Source organism: Vulpes vulpes, chromosome 11 (genome assembly GCF_048418805.1).
Source record: "Vulpes vulpes isolate BD-2025 chromosome 11, VulVul3, whole genome shotgun sequence".
NCBI classification, from domain to species: domain Eukaryota; kingdom Metazoa; phylum Chordata; class Mammalia; order Carnivora; family Canidae; genus Vulpes; species Vulpes vulpes.
This window is the reverse complement of record NC_132790.1, coordinates 20,425,414-20,444,753: the sequence shown is the minus strand read 5'-3', so window position 1 is coordinate 20,444,753 and position 19,340 is coordinate 20,425,414. Positions and strand designations below refer to the sequence as shown.

The 19,340-nt window shown below is 39.8% G+C and overlaps 1 pseudogene; it reads right to left on the bottom strand.

The window, feature by feature from the left end:
- Nucleotides 1–385: 385 nt before the first annotated feature.
- LOC112910876 (intraflagellar transport protein 52 homolog pseudogene) lies at nt 386–1,785 on the bottom strand (annotated as a pseudogene).
- Between the last annotated feature and the right edge of the window lie 17,555 nt (nt 1,786–19,340).

Here is a 19,340-nt window from a genome sequence, read left to right as displayed (position 1 = left end):
TGTTGGGGTGCCTGGGTGGCTCAGTGGTTGAATGTCTGCTTTTGGCTCAGGTTGTAGCCCTGGGTCTTGAGATCAAGTCCCACATCAGTCCCACATCAAGTCCCTTGTTGGGAGCCTGCTTCTTCCTCTGCCTATGTCTCTGCCTCTCTCACTGCGTGTCTCTCATGAATAAATAAATAAAATCTTTTTTAAAAAGATTATGTTGTCTTCAAATAGAGATAGTCTTAATCTTTCTTTTACAATTAGAATGTCTTTTTTTTTAAGTACAGTTTCAGTCAGATTTAATTTTAAAAATGGAACATATCTTACACAAGGATCTTTTTAGAAATGTAGTCACTACAGGAGATGCACAGACCTATAACTCATGAGTTACAGAGTGTATAGACAATTTTGTAAGGATTTGAAAAACAATTCAAAAATAGTTTACAAAGAGAATCAGGAGGCAGAAGATGCTTCAAGAGGCATGATACTCAGAAATTGTTCTGGAATGCTGGTTCACTTGTATCAGTGTCATGTTCCTGGTTCAATTTCTTGAACTCACCACTTGGAAGAAGATATGCTCAAAAGAATATGTTTGGCATCTTGTTGGTCCTTTGGTAGTTTATTAGTTACTCCAAGAATGTCACCACACTTTCTGACATAGAATTCCAGGTCTTCTTCAGTACATTTATTGGTAATCTGAACAAGGCAGGCCTTCTCAGAAGAAAATGTCTCATCTAAGTCAAATAGCTCCAGTGGAGGAAACTGAAACAGGGAAGGAAAACCGCTGGCTGAAGGGCTGGCAGTGGCCTCTCAAACTGAGGTTGGATGAGCTGGAGAGGTTCATGTTTCACGTTCAGCTGTTCATGGGCCTTGATGACCTTGGGGAGGGAAGTGGTATCCAGTTGGTAAATGAACAGGTTGAAGAGGATGGTAAAGTCTCTCGGGTTCTCCTTGCCCTCCAGGAGACACACTTGAAGCTTCTCTGACAGGGTGTCTGCTGGGCAGCATCATGTTGTCAGAAATCTCTGGGTCCTTAGCATCGATCAGGTTTAGGTGGATGTCTCCCATTGTGAGCCACTGGAAAACAACATCCATGTGATTTTGCTGCTTTCTTCTTTATCCTAATATTAGTCACTGAACATGTGACATGAGCCAAGGACTACCAGCTTCCCACCTTGGTTCTTCAAGTGACAGAAAGCCAGAATGGGTCTGTTAAGTGATAAATAGAGCCTGTGGACAGAACAGCCACTGCTGGTTCCATGACACTCAATGTGGCACCAAAAGGATAGACAAAGGTGAGAGCCTGAGCATTGTTTTCATTGCTTTCCTCATCAATGATTCCAGGCACAGCGTTCCCTGCAGCTAGGCTAATTTCCCTATTCAGGACTCCATTGGAAACTAGAGCTTCTTTAGGATGGAAATACTTATAATATACATTTCTAACCACAGCATCATTATTAACCATGATTCCATATTATTCTAGGATAAAGTTAATATTGGTGTCAAATCTGGATTCTCCCCCTCTCTTAGCATCACAAGGATATCACCACCACCATGAAGGTATTTCTTCAGGACTTCAAACTCAGCTGCAGTAAATTTTTCCTTTGGCCCAGTTTTACTCCAATTAGCTTCTCAGATGTGATTTCATCTTTTAAGCTCTGAGTCTTCCAATTACTCTGAAGTCTTCTCTGCATGGATTTATAGCCATTGTTGATGGTAAATACTTCTTTCTTCTATGCATTGAAAAGAATGGTGATCTGAAGCTCTTTCTCCATGGTTACCTGAGGCCTAGTGACCACCATCTTCACCTGACTCTGCCCAGCATCAGAATTTTTTTTTAAGATTTTATTTATTTATTTATTTGAGAAAAAGAGAGATAACAAGAGAGATCATGAGCAGGGAAGAGAGAGAAAAGCAGGCTCAACATTGAGCAGGGAGCCTGACACTGGACTTGATCCCAGGACCCTGAGATCATGACCTGAGCCAAAGGCAGATGCTCGACCGACTGAGCCATCCAAGTGTCCCCAAAATGTCTTTTATTTCAGTTTTTTCCTTCTATCTTGGATAGAACCTTAGTATAATGTTGAATAGAAGTGGTGGGAACAGATATCTGTATTTCATTCCTGATCTTAGAGGGGAAAACATTCAATCTTACATCATCAGTGTGTTAGTTGTGGAGTTTTAGTAGATGCCCTTTAACAGGTTGAGGTTGAGGGTATTCCCTTCTATTCCTAGCTTGTAAATATTTTTATCTTGAAGGAGTATTAGATTTTGTCAAGTGCTTTTTCTACATCCTGAGATGATCATGTGGTTTGGGTTTATATTCCATTGATATGGCATAGTACATTGATTTTCAGATGTTAAATCAATCTTGTATTTCAGAGATAAAACACACCTAATTATAACATATAATCATTTTTATGCATTGCCAAATTCTGTTGCTAATATTTTCTTGAGAATTTTTGTGTCTAAACATGCATTTTGAATGCTAACAATTTCTTTAATCAAACGGACTCTCCCAAACTACTGAGACATAGGACACTGCAGACATAGGACCTTTATTTACAACTGGAGTTACTGGGATGCCTGGGTGGCTCAGGAGTTGAGTGTCTGCTTTCGGCTCCGGGTGTGATTCCCAGTCCAGGGATAAAATCCCAGATTGGGCTCCCTGCAGGGAACCTGCTTCTCCTTCTACCTGTATCTGCCTCTCTGTCTCTCATGAATAAATAAATTAAATCTTAAAAAAAAAAAAACCTGGAGTTACCATATGGCTGTGTACCACAGAGATGCATGTTACAGAAACGAGAAGAGAAAAAGAGACTGAGCTCTACATGCCCATCATTTTTCTTCTTTTTTTTTTTAATTTTTATTTATTTATGATAGTCATACAGAGAGAAAGAGAGAGGCAGAGACACAGGCAGAGGGAGAAGCAGGCTCCATGCGCCGGGAGCCCGATGTGGGATTCGATCCCGGGTCTCCAGGATCGCGCCCTGGGCCAAAGGCAGGCGCCAAACCGCTGCGCCACCCAGGGATCCCCATTTTTCTTCTTTATATTACTTACTCATATTGAGACACTCCTACTCTGGAAAGAGGGTGAAGGGTGAACAGAAGCCAGTAGTATTCTAACAATATACTGGCCTACATAACCAGTGAAATATCAAGAAGGGGAAAGGTGTGCCTCACTAATATTAGTCAAGAATTCATTAGGATTATGTTTAGCTGTATAAGAGACACTAGATTATAGTGGCTTAACCAGACTGAAGTTTATTTCTCTCATCACACACACACACACACACACACACACACACACACACAGAATCAGGAAGTTCAGAGTTGTTATGACACTTCCATTATACCAACAAAAGACAAGGCTTTTTCTATTTTTCTGCTCTGCCATTCAAAGCAATGACCACCATCCTCAACATTCAACTCCAAACAAAAAAGAAAAGATGGAAAAGGAAGCTTCCACAGACCTTTATATGTGATTGGTAAGAAATTAATCTGATGTTCATATCTAATAGCAGAGAAGATTCCCAAGTACTTTAGCTTTCCAGTATCTATGATAAAGGAAAGTTATACAAAGATGGATTTGAATGAATGTTGAATAGCTAACACTCAGTAATAACAGATAATGTACATCATGTTCTTGGCATGTCTTATTCTCAGACATTGATAAAATTATAAGTCATGAAGAAAATCTCAAAAATTCTAAAGAGTAAAAAAGTTGCAAAGATCTCTGGATCAACATGATAAACTTAGCACTCCCTTCCTCCTCCTACTCTAAAACCTATCAATACTGACAAGATATTCAAAAATAAATCAACACATAATAACAAATGGAGAGTGTTTTATGAAACAGAAACACGAGGCAATTCTAAAAGATGAAAGATTACTGTGAAAGAATGATACAGGCCAAAAGGTGCACAGGAAAAAAATGCCACAAAAATAATACTGAATCAGATTCAGAGATCCCTGATGCTACAAGAAGCAGAGAGCCATGAGAAAAATCAAGCTGCTGATAAATGAGCAGCTCAGGGTAGTAGGCAGGTCTGTCCTCCTGTACATACATTCCTGAAGAAATAGGCCAAAAGTCAAGAAACTGTGGTGGATGTTTCAGAATATTAAAAATTGGGTCAGAAAACAGGACAGTGACCCACATGGCTATAATCATACCCCATGAAGCACAGGGAATAAGCTCAAGTATAAATCAAGCTATTAGCACACCCTACATCTCCTGTACTGCACAATCAAATACAGCAGCTTCCTGACATTGCCTACTAGGCAAAAAAAACCAAGAGATCAAAATGGCTAAACTTCAGACAGTTTCTGCAAGACTATAGGCCAATGTCCTTTGTTTTCTTAGAGCACTTGCTGGAGCAAATTTGTAATTATAAGTTCTTTCTGTGTCCCTTTACAGTGTATAGAAATCTTGTCCTAACTTCTTGCCAGTTTTGCATCCTAGGAAATGTCCTCGAGAACCTGGGAATTATCTAATGTAAACACTGAAATAGATAGCACCCTATCTCCCAGTCCCTGTAAAGTGTACCAGTCTAATTTCTAAGGGTGCCAATTAACAAACACAGATGGCCTAATCACAGACAAAAACATTGGCAATCTCAGGAATAATTCAATGTGCTTGACACATCCCATTGATCAATCTCCCACTGAAGTCCTCCAGTACATTTTCCACTTGCTCACCCCAAGGCTTAAACCTATTCCATCTGACACCTTACCCCAGCTCAGCTCTGCCTTTGTGTTAATGAAACTCGGTATTCATACTTGATCTGTGCTCTCTTCTCCATTGTTGGCATTAGTATAAGAATAAAATCAACTTCTACTTGCTCATCCTGTCCGTTGCAATTTAACACCAAAAACAACCAGATATTTGAGCAAAATCAACATGAGAAAGTGGCATCAAAGTTAATAAACATAATCCATGGCTGAAGAGATAGAATAAATTCAGCATCAATCAAAAAAGTTCCTTTCAAGGTAATCTTCTCTCTGCCAACTCCCTACTTCAAAAATCTAGTGACTCCTCCCTTCACATCTAAAGCTGGTAACAAGTGCTGTTACTAACCCAAGGTCACTGCATTATCTTTTAGGGTCTTTTACTGATGACATCCTTATAAATAGTCCCTTTATACATAAATCCTTCTCTAATTGTTTTACTTTGAGTGGGCCATCTAGTCCCTATTGGGACTCTCTCTAATTCAATGCTCATTCAATTAGGCAATATGGAAGTCATTAGCAAAAGCAGTTTCAATATACCAATAGGACAGATTTTATTTTTTTTTAAGATTTTATTTACTTATTCATGAGAGACACAGAGAGAGAGAGAGAGAGGCAGAGACACAGGCAGAGGGAGAAGCAGGCTCCATGCAGGAAGCCCGACATGGGACTCCATCCGGGGTCTCTAGGATCACGCCCCTGGCCAAAGGCAGGCGCTCAACCACTGAGCCACCGGGGCTGCCCTAGGACGGATTTTAGATGATCACAGATTTAAAATGTGAGGAAGTGAGAACAATATACAAAGATGACTCTTGCAAGAGATTGAGTCAGTGAAAGAAAGATCCTGGAAATGCAGGTTGCAACTGGGAAGTGCCATGAAAGGACTCAGGCACAAGTGTGTGCAATAGAGATTTTTTTTTAAGTTCTCAGTCCTTGGAATCTTCAATTATTGAGCTAAAAGATTTAGGAAAAGACTACTGACACAGGCAAAGGAAGATACAGTTCCTTCCCTTCTGCTATCACTTGTTTTGAATGCACAACACCAGTGGTACACTATGAAACAACTTGAGGATAACTGAATTTCACTTTTGCCTTTGTGCAATCCAAACACAGAAAACTGCATCAAGCTGAGAGTAAGCATCTTAGGACACACACACACACACACACACACACACACACACACAGACTTCTAACATCCACCAGCTACCTTCTCTCACTTCACAACTTTTTGAGTTCAGACAAAGCTCTTTATACCACTTCACCGTAGCTCACAAGCTGAAGCCCTTCCACGCACTTCCACAAGCAAATCTCATGTCCTTCACAAAGTATTATATTAATCGCAGTATTTGTATTTCTTATGACACTTTGACTCTTTAATATGTGTCAAACTATACTAGGTTTATACTAGTTTTCTATCTTTTTTCCGTGTCACTGATAACATTTTTGAGTACTATGCTCCTAATTCCATTTTTTCATAAATCCTGTGGTTTCTCATTGGGGGAGGGGGGGGTTTGCATAGCCCAGTGATTCTGAAGACCTCCTGTGTCCCATTACAAAAGATTACACAACTTGCTAGAGTCAGTGGAGAGGAAACCAAGCCTAGACAAGAAAGGCAAACATGCTATCTTCCAACATTTCAACCTGACAGAGCAGTCCATCTGCTGGGCCCATGCCCTGGGCCTAGGTTTGTTCTCAGAGTGGCTGAGGCAGGCCTCCAAAGTCACTTGGGGCCCTTCCTGCTGGAGTGAGACAACCTGCCCCAGGGGAAGTTGGGTGACACTGAGGAGTGCTATGTTTTATGCATGGGGCAGGGGGCAGGGGGCAGTCACGTCAAGACTAGGTGATTTCAGAGCTGTGATTTACATCCAAAACCCCAGGAGTGGTAGGAGAGGGACATATCTGCTCTGAGGAACAAAAGGCCCAGCATAGGCAGCAACAGCCAGGAGAGGGGAAGCAGCCCAGAAGTTAAGAACCAGCCCAGGGGCATCTTCATGGAATCTCCTGCAGGAGTAAGTAAATCAGCCACTATCACAGACACTGGGATGGGACTCAATGGAGGTAGTTCCCCTCTGAGGATTCTGTCCCTGTCTGTGAATCTGGTTCACTGTCCTTGGATTTCTCAACTTGCCTTTCCTTACCTTCCATCAGTCTCTTCACCTGGGCAGGGGTTAAGAACTGTATGTGGGGATGAGGGCAAAGAGTTGCTGCTGAGCTCTGATGTGACCATATTGCAGACAGTGGGGCTCTTGAGCCAGGGGAATGTGCAAAGAAAACCCCTTGGCTGCCATAGTGTCAGGCACACAGGAGACTTAGACAAAGTTTTTGAGTTTTGTGATCTTAGGTAACTCCTCACACTGTTCCACCCCCTTCTCCAAGCTATCTGGGAATACTCCTAGTTTGGGAGTCCAAGAGGAGCTGATGAACTGGGTCTCTTGGGAACCTTCATCTCACCTTATGTTATGGTGCTATTGGGTGCTAGTAGTTGTGATGTGAGTGACCAGATTTGAAACTGACTTGAAATTCAAATCTATATCCATCTACTTGATTCCATAGATCATCCTTCTAAATATTATACCACTAGCAACATCCTGAAATTTTATATTGAACCTTTCCAGAATTTCTTAACAAAACTATATTTTTTTTCCTGCTTTTCACAGTATCCTGTATTGAACTCTGCTGTTTGATATCTGCATGAGTTTGGGCAGCTAATTCACCCTATATAAAAGTAGTCATTGGATTTTTATTATTATTATTCTTTTTTAAAATTTGTTTTATTTATTTACTTACCAACATATAGTATAAAACCCAGGGCTCATCCCTCAAGTGCCCTCCTCAGTGCCCATCATCCAGTTACCCCAACCCCCTGTCCAACTACATTTATGCAATCCTTTGGTTTTTTCCCAGAGTTAGGAGTCTTTCATGGTTTGTCTCCCTCTTTAATTTTTCCCACACAGTTCATCTCCTTTTTCATATAATCCCTTTCACTATTTCTTATATTCCCGTGTGAGTGAAACTATATGATGATTGACCTTCTCCGGTTGACTTATTTCACTCAGCATAATAACCTCCACTTCAATCTACATAGAAGCAAATGGTGGGTATGCATCCTTTCTGACAGCTGAGTGATATTCCATTGTATGTATATATAGAATATCTTTATCCATTCATCTTTCGATGGACACCTAGGCTCCTTTCACAGTATGGCTATTGTGGACATTGCTGCTAGAAACATTGGGGTGCAGGTGTTCCAGCGTTTCACTGCATCTGTATCTTTGGGGTAAATAGCCAGTACTGCAATTGCTGAGTTGTAGGGCAGATCCATTTTCAAATTTGAGGAACCTCCACACTGTTTTCCAGAGTCGCCCTACCAGTTCACATTCCCACCAACAGTGCAAGAGGGTTCCCCTTCTCCACATCCTCTCCAACATTTGTTGTTTCTCGTCTTGTTAATGTTCCCCATTCTCACTGGTGTGAGGTGGCATCTCGTTGTGGTTTGGATTTGTATTTCCCTGATGGACAGTGATGCAGAGCATTTTCTCATGTGCTTGTTGGCCATGTCTATGTCTTCCTCTGTGAGATTTCTGTTCATGTCTTTTGTCCATTTCATGATTGGATTGTCTGTTTCTTTGCCGTTGAGTTTAATAAGTTCTTAGAAACTTATAGATCTTGGATACTAGCCCTTTATCTCATACGTCATTTGCAAATATCTTCTCCCATGCTGTAGGATGTCTTTTAGTTTTGTTGGCTGTTTCTTTTGCTGTGCAGAAGCTTTTTATCCTGATTAAGTCCGAATAGTTCATTTTTGCTTTTGCTTGCCTTCATAGATGTATCTTGCAAGAAGTTGCTGTTGCCAAGTTCAAAAAGGGTGTTGCCTGTGTTCTCCTCCAGGATTTTGATGGAATCTTGTCTCACATTTAGATCTTTCATCCATTTTGAGTTTATCTTGGTGTATGGTGTAAGAGAATGGTCTAGTTTCATTCTTCTGAATGTGGTTGCCCAATTTTCCCAGGACCATTTATTGAAGAAACTGTGTTTTTTCCAGTGGATAGTCTTTCCTGCTTTGTCAAAGATTAGTTGACCATAAAGTTGAGGGCCCATTTCTGGATTCTCTATTCTGTTCCATTGATCTATGTGTCTGTTTTTGTGCCAGTACCACACTGTCTTGATGATCACAGCTTTGTAGTACAACCTGAAATCTGGCATTCTGATACCTCTGGCAATGGTTTTCTTTTTCAATATTCCTCTGGCTATTTGGGGTTTTTTCTGACTCCACACAAATCTTAAGATGATTTGTTCCAACTCTCTAAAGAAAGTCCATGGTATTGTGATAGGGATTGCATTGGATGTGTAAATTGCCCTGGATAGCATTGACATTTTCACAATATTTATTGTTCCAGTCCATGAGTATGGAATGTTTTTCCATCTCTTTGTGTCTTCCTCAATTTCTTTCAAAAGTGTTCTGTAGTTTTTAGGATATAGATCCATTACCGCTTTCGTTAGGTTTATTCCTAGGTATCTTATGGTTTGGGATGCAATTGCAAAAGGGATTGATTCCTTAATTTCTCTTAATTCAGTCTCATTGTTGGTGTGTAGAAATGCCACTGATTTCTGGGCATTGAGATTGTATCCTGCCACACTGCTGAATTGCTGTATGAGTTCTAGCAATCTGGGGTGGAGTCTTTTGGGTTTTCTATATATAGTACCATGTCATCTGCAAAGAGGGAGAGTTTGGCTTCTTCTTTGCCAATTCAAACACCTTTGATTTCTTTTTGTTGCCTGATTGCTGAGGCTAGGACTTCTTGTTCCATACTGAACAACAGCGGTGAGAGTGGACATCCCTGTATTGTTCCTGATCTTAGGAGAAAGGCTCTCAGTGTTCCCCCATTGAGTATGATGTTTGCCCTGGGATTTTCATAAATGGCTTTTAAGATATTGAGGAATGTTCCCTCTATCCCTACTTCTTGAAGAGTTTTAATAAGGAATGGATGCTCTATTTTGTCAAATGCTTTCTCTGCATCTATTGAGAGGATCATATAGTTCTTGTTTTTTTTTCTTGTTGATAGGATCTATCACGTTGATTATTTTAATGAGTGTTGAACCAGCCTTGCATCCTGGGGATAAATTCCACTTGGTCATGGTGAATAATCCTCTTAATATACTGTTTGTTCCTATTGGCTAGTATCTTGTTGAGAATTTTAGCATCTGTGTTCATCAGGGATATTTGTCTCTAATTCTTTTTGGTGGGTTCTATGTATCATTTTGGAATCAAGGTAATGCTTACCTCATAAAACAAGTTTGCAAGTATTCCCTCCCTTTCTATCATTTGACACAGCTTTAGTAGAATAGGTATTATTTCTTCTTTAAACGTTTGATAGAATTCCCCTGGGAAGTCATCTGGCCCTGGACTTTTATGTCTTGGGAGGTTTTTGATGACTGCTTCAAGTTCCTCCCTGGTTATCGGCCTGATCAGGTTTTCTCCTTTTTCCTATTTAGTTTTAGTAGTTTATATGTTTCAAGAAATACATCCATTTCTCTAGATTGCCTAATTTGTTGGGATATAGCTGCTCATAATACATTTTTAAAATCACTTGTATTTCCTTGGTATTGGTTGTGATCTCTCCTCTTTCATCCATGATTTTATTAATTTCAGCCTTTTCTCTTCTCTTTATAATAAGGCTGACTAGGGGTTTGTCTATATTATTAATTCTTTCAAAGACCAGCTTCTGGTTTTGTTGATCTGTTCTACCCTTCTTCTGGTCGTTATTTCATTGAGTTCTGCTCCAATTTTATCATCTCTCTTCTTCTGCTCCATGTAGGCTTTACTTGATGTTCTTTCTCCAATTCCTTTAGGTGCAAGATTAGCCTGTGTATTTGAATTTTTTTCCAATGTTTTGTGGGAGGCTTGTATTGCAATGTATTTCCCTCTCAGGACTGCTTTTGCTGTATCCCAAATATTTTGAATGGTTTTATTTTCATATTCATTAGTTTCCATGAATCTTTTTAATTCTTCTCTAATTTCCCGGTTGCCTCTTTCATCTTTTAGCAGGATGCTCTTTAACCTCCATGTGTTTGAGTTTCTTCCAAATTTCTTCTCGTGATTCAGTTCAAGTTTCAAAGCATTTATGGTCTGAAAATATGTAGGGGACAATCCCAATCTATTGGTATTGATTGAGACCTGTTTTGTGACCCAGTATGTGGTCTATTCTGGAGAAGTTCCATGTGCACTTGAGAAGAATGTGTATTCAGTTGCATTTGAATGGGAAGTTCTGTATATATCTGTGAAATCCATATGGTCCAGTGCATCATTTAAAGCTCTTGTTTTTTGGAGATGTTGTGCTTAGAATATCTGTCATTTGCAGAAAGTTCCGTGTTGAAGTCTCCTACTATTAATGTATTATCTAAGTATGTGTTTACTTTGATTATTAATTCATTGATATACTTGGTACCTCCCACATTCGGGGCATAAATACTCATGATTGTTAGGTTCTCTTGTTGGATAGATCCTTTAAGTATGATATAGTGTCCCTCTTCCTCTCTTACTACAGTCTTTGGGATAAACTTTAATTTATCTGATATGAGGACTGCTACCCTAGCTTTCTTTTGAGGACCATTTGAACGATAAGTGATTCTCCACCCCTTCATTTTCAGGCTGTACATATCCTTAGGTCTAAAATGAGTCTCTTGTAGACAGCATATAAATGGGTCTTGCTTTTCTATCCAGTCTGAAACCCTGCGCCTTTTGATGGGATCATTATCCCATACACGTTTAGAGTTACTATTGAAAGATATGAGTTTAGTGTCATCATAATACCTATTCAGTCCCTGTTTTTGTGGATTATTTCTTTGGGCTTACTCTTTCTTTTACAGTGTCCCCCTTAATATTTCTTGCAGAGCTGGTGGTGGTCACATATTCATTCAGTTTCTGCCTATATTGGAAGCTCTTTATTTCTCCTTCTATTCTGAATGAGAGCCTTGCTGGATAAAGTATTCTTGGTTGCGTGTTCTCATTTAGGATCCTGAATATATCCTGCCATCCTTTCTGGCCTACCAGGTCTCTGTGGAGAGGGCTGCTGTTAATCTAATATTTCTCCCCATATAAGTTAGGGATCTCTTGTCTCTTGCTGCTTTAATGATTTTCTCTTTATCTTTGGAATTTGCAAGTTTCACTATTAAATGTCAAGGTTTGACATTTGTGAAATATTGTGAATAAAAATGAATGATTTTTATTGATTTTAGGGAGGAACCTCTCTATCTCCTGGATCTGAATGCCTGTTTCCTTCCCCCAAGTTAGGGAAGTTCTCAGCTACAATTTGTTCAAATATGTTTTCTGACCCTCTGTCCCTTTCGGCGCCCTCTGGAACCCCAATTAAACATAGTTGGGTTTTTTTTTCCTTCTGAGGCTATCATTTATTTCCCTTAACCTGTCCTCATAGTCTTTTAATTGTTTTTCTCTTTTTTCCTCAGCCTCCTTCCTTGCCATCAACTTGTCTTCTATGCCACTCACTGTTTCTTCTACCTCATTAACCCTCGTTGTTAGGGCCTCCAGTTTGGATTGCATCTCATTTAATTGATTTTTAATATTGGCCTGATTAGATCTAAATTCTGCAGTCATGAAGTCTCTTGAATCCTTTATGATTTTTTTCCAGAGCCACCAGTAGCTTTATAATTGTGCTTCTGAACTGGCTTTCTGACATCAAATTGTAATCCAAATTCTGTAACTCTATGGGAGAGAGAGAGTACTGTTTCTTATTCTTTCTCTTGTGGTAAATTCTTCCTTCTAGTCATTTTGCTCAGTGCAGAGTGGCTAAAACAAGTTGTACTTGTTGGAAGCACAAACTCTTCTCTCTGTAGCCTTCCAGCTGTTCTCTTTAAATCTCAGGTCAAATTCATTGGTTTTTCAGGATAATTTGAAAGTTATCTAGGTAAGTTGGTGGGGACAGGTGACTTGGGGACCCTACTTCTCTGCCATCTTGCCCCACCCTCTATGGCCTAGGTTTACATTTTTAGTTGACTCCAACTTGAATGAAAGTCTGAAGAGTGTTCAAGAGCCTCCATCAAAAAGATAATATGAAGACATGAAGAAATTAATTTATGTATAATACATGAGTCCAGCACTATTATAAGTTTTATTTATATTGATTCCTCTAACCTTCACAAGAATCCTATGATGTGGGTGTGGTATTATTATTTTCATGTTCAATAAGGAAACTAAGACTCACAGAGATAAAGTGATTTTTTTTAAAGTAACACAGTTTATGAGTGATGGTGCTGGGATTTTAACTCTGGTAGCCCATTCTACAGCCTTTTTCATCATAGCACCCTGCTCTCCATTCTACATCACATTGGTGGCAATTTGCATTATTGAGATGTCATATTGATAAACATTTCACAGATGTTTCATTTTGTGCTGATAAGGTTTTTCACAGTGATGAGCCAATTCTAGATTCCTATTTTGAGGATCTGCTCTTGGGTCACCTTCTAGTACCAAATACTGTATCATGCAGGGTATAAGCAGGAAACAGTACTAGGAAAGGGTTTAACTGAAATGAATTTAAAAACAGAGTATTTATAGAGGTGTTGGCAGGGTCAGGAACCAACAAGAAGAACCCAAGAGCTAGCAACGTCAGGAAGCCACTACCACCCAGGTCTGAAGGGGTAAGGGAAGGGAGTAGTATTACTCCAATATGAGGGACTCCAGAACTGTGGAAGAGGGACTCCTTACAAGGATCTCTGGCTAGGAAGAAACACAAACATGACTAGAACTGTATCAAACCAAAAGGTGGGGTAGGAATAAGTACCCCAGCCTCCCTCCTCCCATATTTGATTTCCTGCAGGTGACTCCTATTGTCTGAACTTGGAAGTTGGGGAACCTAGCTGAAGCAGGACATAGAGATCAGCCTCCTTGAGCACAGAGCAGGAAAAAGATGAGGAAATGAATTTGTGGCTAAATAGAGAATAAATAGCCAAACTGTTTGCTTTTTCTGTGGTTGAACTCAAGAGATAAAGGAGAAAAATGTCACACAATGAATTTGAATGGTTTTCCTTTAACTTCTTCATCTCAAATCCCCAAGAGATACTCAATAATGTCTGTGATTAGAATACCTAATCAGTAATGTGGTTCAAATTACACTGAGGAGGTAGGAAATCAGATTACATATGACTTTGATTTCATTAATAAACATTATTTAATGTTTTGATCTTACTACATTCTAAACACTGTGTTTGATACCATGTTAATGGGAAATAAAATTGACATGGATCCTGTGTTCATGAAGCTAACTGTCCAGTTCAGGTGTAGTGTTGGGTAGGCCATATTAAGAAAGTTTTATTTTAGGAACAGTGGGAAGGTACTGATACTATAATGTAATGTAATTACTATAAGGGAATCCTAATGCAGGCAGGGACCTTACTTTACTCACCTTTATCCCTGTGACTAATCTAGGACTGGACATATAGTTGATAATAGAAAATGGATACATATGGTATACTTGAAACTGATGTGACATTATGTGTGAACTACACTTGAATAAAAAAATTCTGATGGAGGGGCATGATAATGGAAAAGTACGGGTCCTCAACCCCACAAACTTACCTAGACAACCTTCAAAATATCCTGAACACCTATGAATTCGACCTAAGATTTAAAGAGAGAACAGCTAGAATGCTACAGAGAGAAAGGTTTTTGCTTCTTACAAGGTTGGAAGGCAAAAAAATAAAAAAGAATAAAGTGGGGGAGGGGAACTGAGACTAGCAGGGATAAGGTGGAGTGGCAAAAGCCTCCAGAGCAGGTAAGCCCAGCCATGGAGAAGCGGGAACTTTAAAAATCCACACGGAGTTTTCCCTTGATGGAAAAGTGCTTAGCCAGGAAATTGGGCAGAATCGCAGGAGGGGCAGTGAAGCTTCAAGATTCCTGGAGTCACTATAAGAGGAGGGGCACCTGGGGGAAAGCTCACTGCAAACCGCAGTCTGATATCAGTAAAGCGATGGAGTGCCGCAGCCTTCCAGGGCATTTGGGAGAAACCAGTTGGTTAGGTGGGCCGGCTCCAGAGCTCCTTTACCCTAGAGCTGGGCAATGGATAGACATGGCTGTACTCTGATCCCTTCTGGAGAGGTGGTCCCCAGGAGCATGGGTCCAGCAGCACAGGGCCCTGGATCCCAGGATGCCCAAGCAGACAAAGCCCATGATCTTTTGTTCCCCTCGAAACAGGCAGAAATAGAGAGGGCACAGGAAAGCAAGAACTCTCCTGCTGCAGGGTGCCCCACAAGCTGTACAGATCAGTGCACCCATGCCTGCCCCCAGGAACATATAAGCCAGTGACAACTTGGAGACTGCGGTTAGTTACTTGCAGGGAGGTCAATTCCAGAGCTGGAAATCTGGCCACCACCATTGTTGTTTAATCAAGATAAAAAAACTTCTGCACAGCAAAAGAAACAGTCAACAAAACTAAAAGACATCCTACAGAATGGGAGAAGATATTTGCAAATGACCTATCAGATAAAGGACTAGTATCCAAGATCTGTAAAGAACTTAGTAACTCAACACCAAATAAACAAACAATCCTTCATGAAATGGGCAAAAGACACGAACAGAAATTTCACAGAGGAAGACATAGACATGGCCAACAAGCACATTAGAAAATGCTCTGCATCACTTGCCATCAGGGAAATACAAATCCAAACCACAATGAGATACCACCTCACACCAGTGAGAATGGGGAAAATTAACAAGGCAGGAAACAACAAATGTTGGAGAGGATGTGGAGAAGGGGAACCCTCTTGCACTGTTGGTGGGAATGTGAACTGGTGCAGCCACTCTGGAAAACTGTGTGGAGGTTCCTCATAGAGTTAAAAATAGATCTGCCCTATGACCCAGGAATTGCACTGTTGGGGATTTACCCCAAAGATACAGATGTAGTGAAACGCTGGAACACCTGCACTCCAGTGTTTCTAGCAGCAATGTCCACAATAGCCAAACTGTGAAAGGAGCCTTGGTGTCCATCAAAAGATGAATGGATAAAGAAGATGTGGTCTATGTATACAATGGAATGTTACTCAGCCATTAGAAATGACAAATACCCACCATTTACTTCAACGTGGATGGAACTGGAGGGTATTATGCTGAGTGAAGTAAGTCAATTGGAGAAGGACAAACATTGTATGGTCTCATTCATTGGGAGAATATAAAAAATAGTGAAAGGGAATAAAGGGGGAAGGAGAGAAAATGAGTGGGAAATATCAGAGTGGGTGACAGAACATGAGAGACACCTAACTCTGGGAAACGAACAAGGGGTGGTGGAAAGGGAAGTGAACGGGGGATGGGAGGTTGGGGTGACTGGGTGACAGGCACTGAGGGAGGCACTTGCCGGGATGAGCACTGGGTGTTATGCTATATGTTGGCAAATCGAACTCCAATTAAAAAACATACTCCCCTAAAAAATAAAAAATAAAAAACCCCAGGCCACTAGCTGATGCCTACTTGCTCCATTTATATATATTTTTTCTCATTATACTATCATAAAGAGAGTCCAAGCTAGACTTACAGATCACATTGTTGGAGAAAAAACACAAAGCCTGGAAGGGGAAGGAAGGAGTCTCTGGAAGTTCATATATCTCATGGTTAGTTTTATGTGACAACTTAACTGGGCTAAGGAATGCCCAGATACCTGGCAAAACATTATATCTGGATGCATCTAAGGGTGTTTTTGGAAGCGATTAGCATTTGGTTCAGTAGACTGAATGTTGGTGGGCATCAACCAATCTATTGAAAGACTTACTAGAACACAAGAAGAGAAAGGAAGGTTTCCTTGAGCTGAGCTGTCCATTTCCTCCCTTCCTATGACTATCAGAGCGCCTAGTTCCTGAGCCTTCAGATTCAGAGACAACACTAACAGCCCCCCAGTTCTTATACCTTTGGCCTCAGACTGGGATTTGTGCCAGGGATTTCCTGGTTCTCAGGCCTTGGAACTCAGAATGAACTATACCACTGGCTTTCCTGGATTTCTCTCTCTCTCTTTAAAAAAAAAAAAAAAAAAAAATATATATATATATATATATATATGTTTGATATATATATATCAAACAAATATATATATATTTGACAGAGAGAAAGAATGAGAGAGCACAAGCAGGGGGGATGGCAGAGGGAGAAAGAGAAACAGAGTCCCCACTGAGCAGGGAGCCCAATGCAGGGCTCAATCCCAGGGCTCTGGGATCATAACCTGAGCCAAAGGTAGCCACTTAACCAACTGAGCCACCCAGTAACCCTTCCTCGTTCTCTTGCTTGCACACAGATTGTGGGACTTATCGGCCTCCATAACCACATGAGCCAATTTCTATAATAAATTTCCTCTTAGGGGCACTTGACAGGATGAGCACTGAGTGTTACGCTATATGTTGACAAATTGAACTTCAATAAGTAAATAAATAAATAAATTCCTCTTATATCTACCTATATCCTATTAGTTCCATTTCTCTGGAGAAATCTATTACAATACAGTCTCCCTTAAAGGGATCTGAGAAGGAGACATCCTTAGTTGATTATTAAAATCATAATAAAAAAAAGGAAGAAAGTTGAAATGGAGGGAAGAGAGAGAGATGGGGAAAGAAGGAGGGGAAAAAGAAGGAGCTTGGAGAGGACGAAAAGAGAGAGGGGGAGGAGGAAAGGGGGAAAGGGAATGGAAGAAAAGGAGAAAAATATTTTCTTTGAAAAAGAAAAGACTATCCCTTGAAAATTCCTAAACATAAATCTGTCCTTAGGATATTTGAGGGCTAGAATTCATATTACATGTGCCTTAAAATCTCATAAGTAAATTGCTGGTTTTGTTGGCTTAATTGGTTTAAAATTGTAACAATCCTTTATTATCCTTTTAATATTTTGTATTGTCTGTATAATTTCTTCAATCATCATATTGATCTTCTGTGTGGTTTTCTTTTTCTAAGTCTTAGAGGAGCTTTATTAATTTTATTAATCTTTCCAAAGAAACAACTTTGTTCTTTTGTTGATTTGTTGATTTTCTCTATTGCTTCTGTTTTCAATTGTATTGATTCTGTTCTTGTCTTTATTAATTCCTTACTTTATTCTTATTTACCTGGGCTTAATGTATTCATTCTCTCTCTAAATTCTCAAGTCATCAACTTAAATAATTGCTTTTAAATTTTCATTCTTTTCTGGTGTAAGCAGTAAAAATAAAAATTTACCTCTAATTTCTTTGTAGCTATGTCCCACAGTTTTTGTTATGTGTTATTAAAAATCAGTCTGAAATATTTTCTAAGTTTTTCTGTGATTTTTTAAAAGATTTTATTTATTTATACATGAGAGATGCACAGAGAGAGGCAGAGACATAGGCAGAGGGAGAAGCAGGCTCCTCACAATGAGCCCAAGGCAGAACTCGATCCCAGGACCCTGGGATCACACCCTGAGCCAAGGCAGATGCTTAACCACTGAGATACCCAGGTGTTCCTTTTTCTGTGATTCTTATTTAAGCCATGGATTGTTTAGAGGTGTGCTGCTTAATTTCCAAGTGTTTGGGGCTTTAATAACTTCTCATTGGTATTGTTTTCCAACTTAGCTCTGTGTTTGTTAAGATAATATACTCTGTAAGGTTTTGTTCTCTTTACATATATTTTTTTAAGATTTTATTTATTTATTTATTTATTTATTTATTTATTTATTTATTCATGAGAGACACACAGAGAGAGGCAGAGACATAGGTAGAGGGAGAAGCAGGCTCCCTGTGGGGAGCTGGATGTGAGACTCAATCCCAGAACCCTGGGTTCACAAACTGAGCCAAAGGCAGACACTCAAACACTGAACCACCCAGATACCCTTCTTAAAATTTACTGAGACATAATTATGATGCAGCAAAGAAAAATTTTTCCTGCCCCTACCCCAAGCTATTTTTCCAACCCTGCCTCCCACCATGTAACATTTTCAATTTCACTCAAAAGAATGTGAAAGAAGTCATCTGCTGCCTATTGTGGAAAAATCTTATTTCCTCCTCTTTGCTTCCAGAGGAAGACTTTTCTTCCCCTCACCACAAGAGGGAAATAATAGGAGTGAAACTTCTCTATCTTTCCTTCCTCCTCTCCCTTGCTTGGTTTTCCATATGGGAAGAAGGATCACTAATACAATTGGACAAGGATAACTGGGAGCAGTGGGTGAGGTTAATGCATCTCAAACATGAAAAATGTTCTGTCTGTTTCACTGCCTGCCTAGAGGACCTTTAAGTATAGCAGTGGATTCTTGCACATTTTATTCCAATATCACATACACATCTGCAGAAGCAGCTTGAAATATGCTTCTCAGAGAGAAATCTCTAGAAGCCAACAATTCTTTTTGTATTTTATATTCTGTTTGCGGGAGTCCTGCAACCCTCCTTAAAGATACCTGGGTAATTGCACCAAAAGCCTAATTTTCACATCAAATCTCCCTATGTAAATGTCAGGGGGAAGAAAGAGGAATGAATCCCAAGATGTAGAATTAAGAGAATGAAATTGAAGACCTCACCTTTGTCTGCTGGTCCCATGTATAATTTTGCACTCATGACTTACTGCAAACGGAAGTTACTAGGTTCTAACCACCATTACTTTGATCAATCTTTAATTCCTTGTAAGTAACATCAATGACTAAG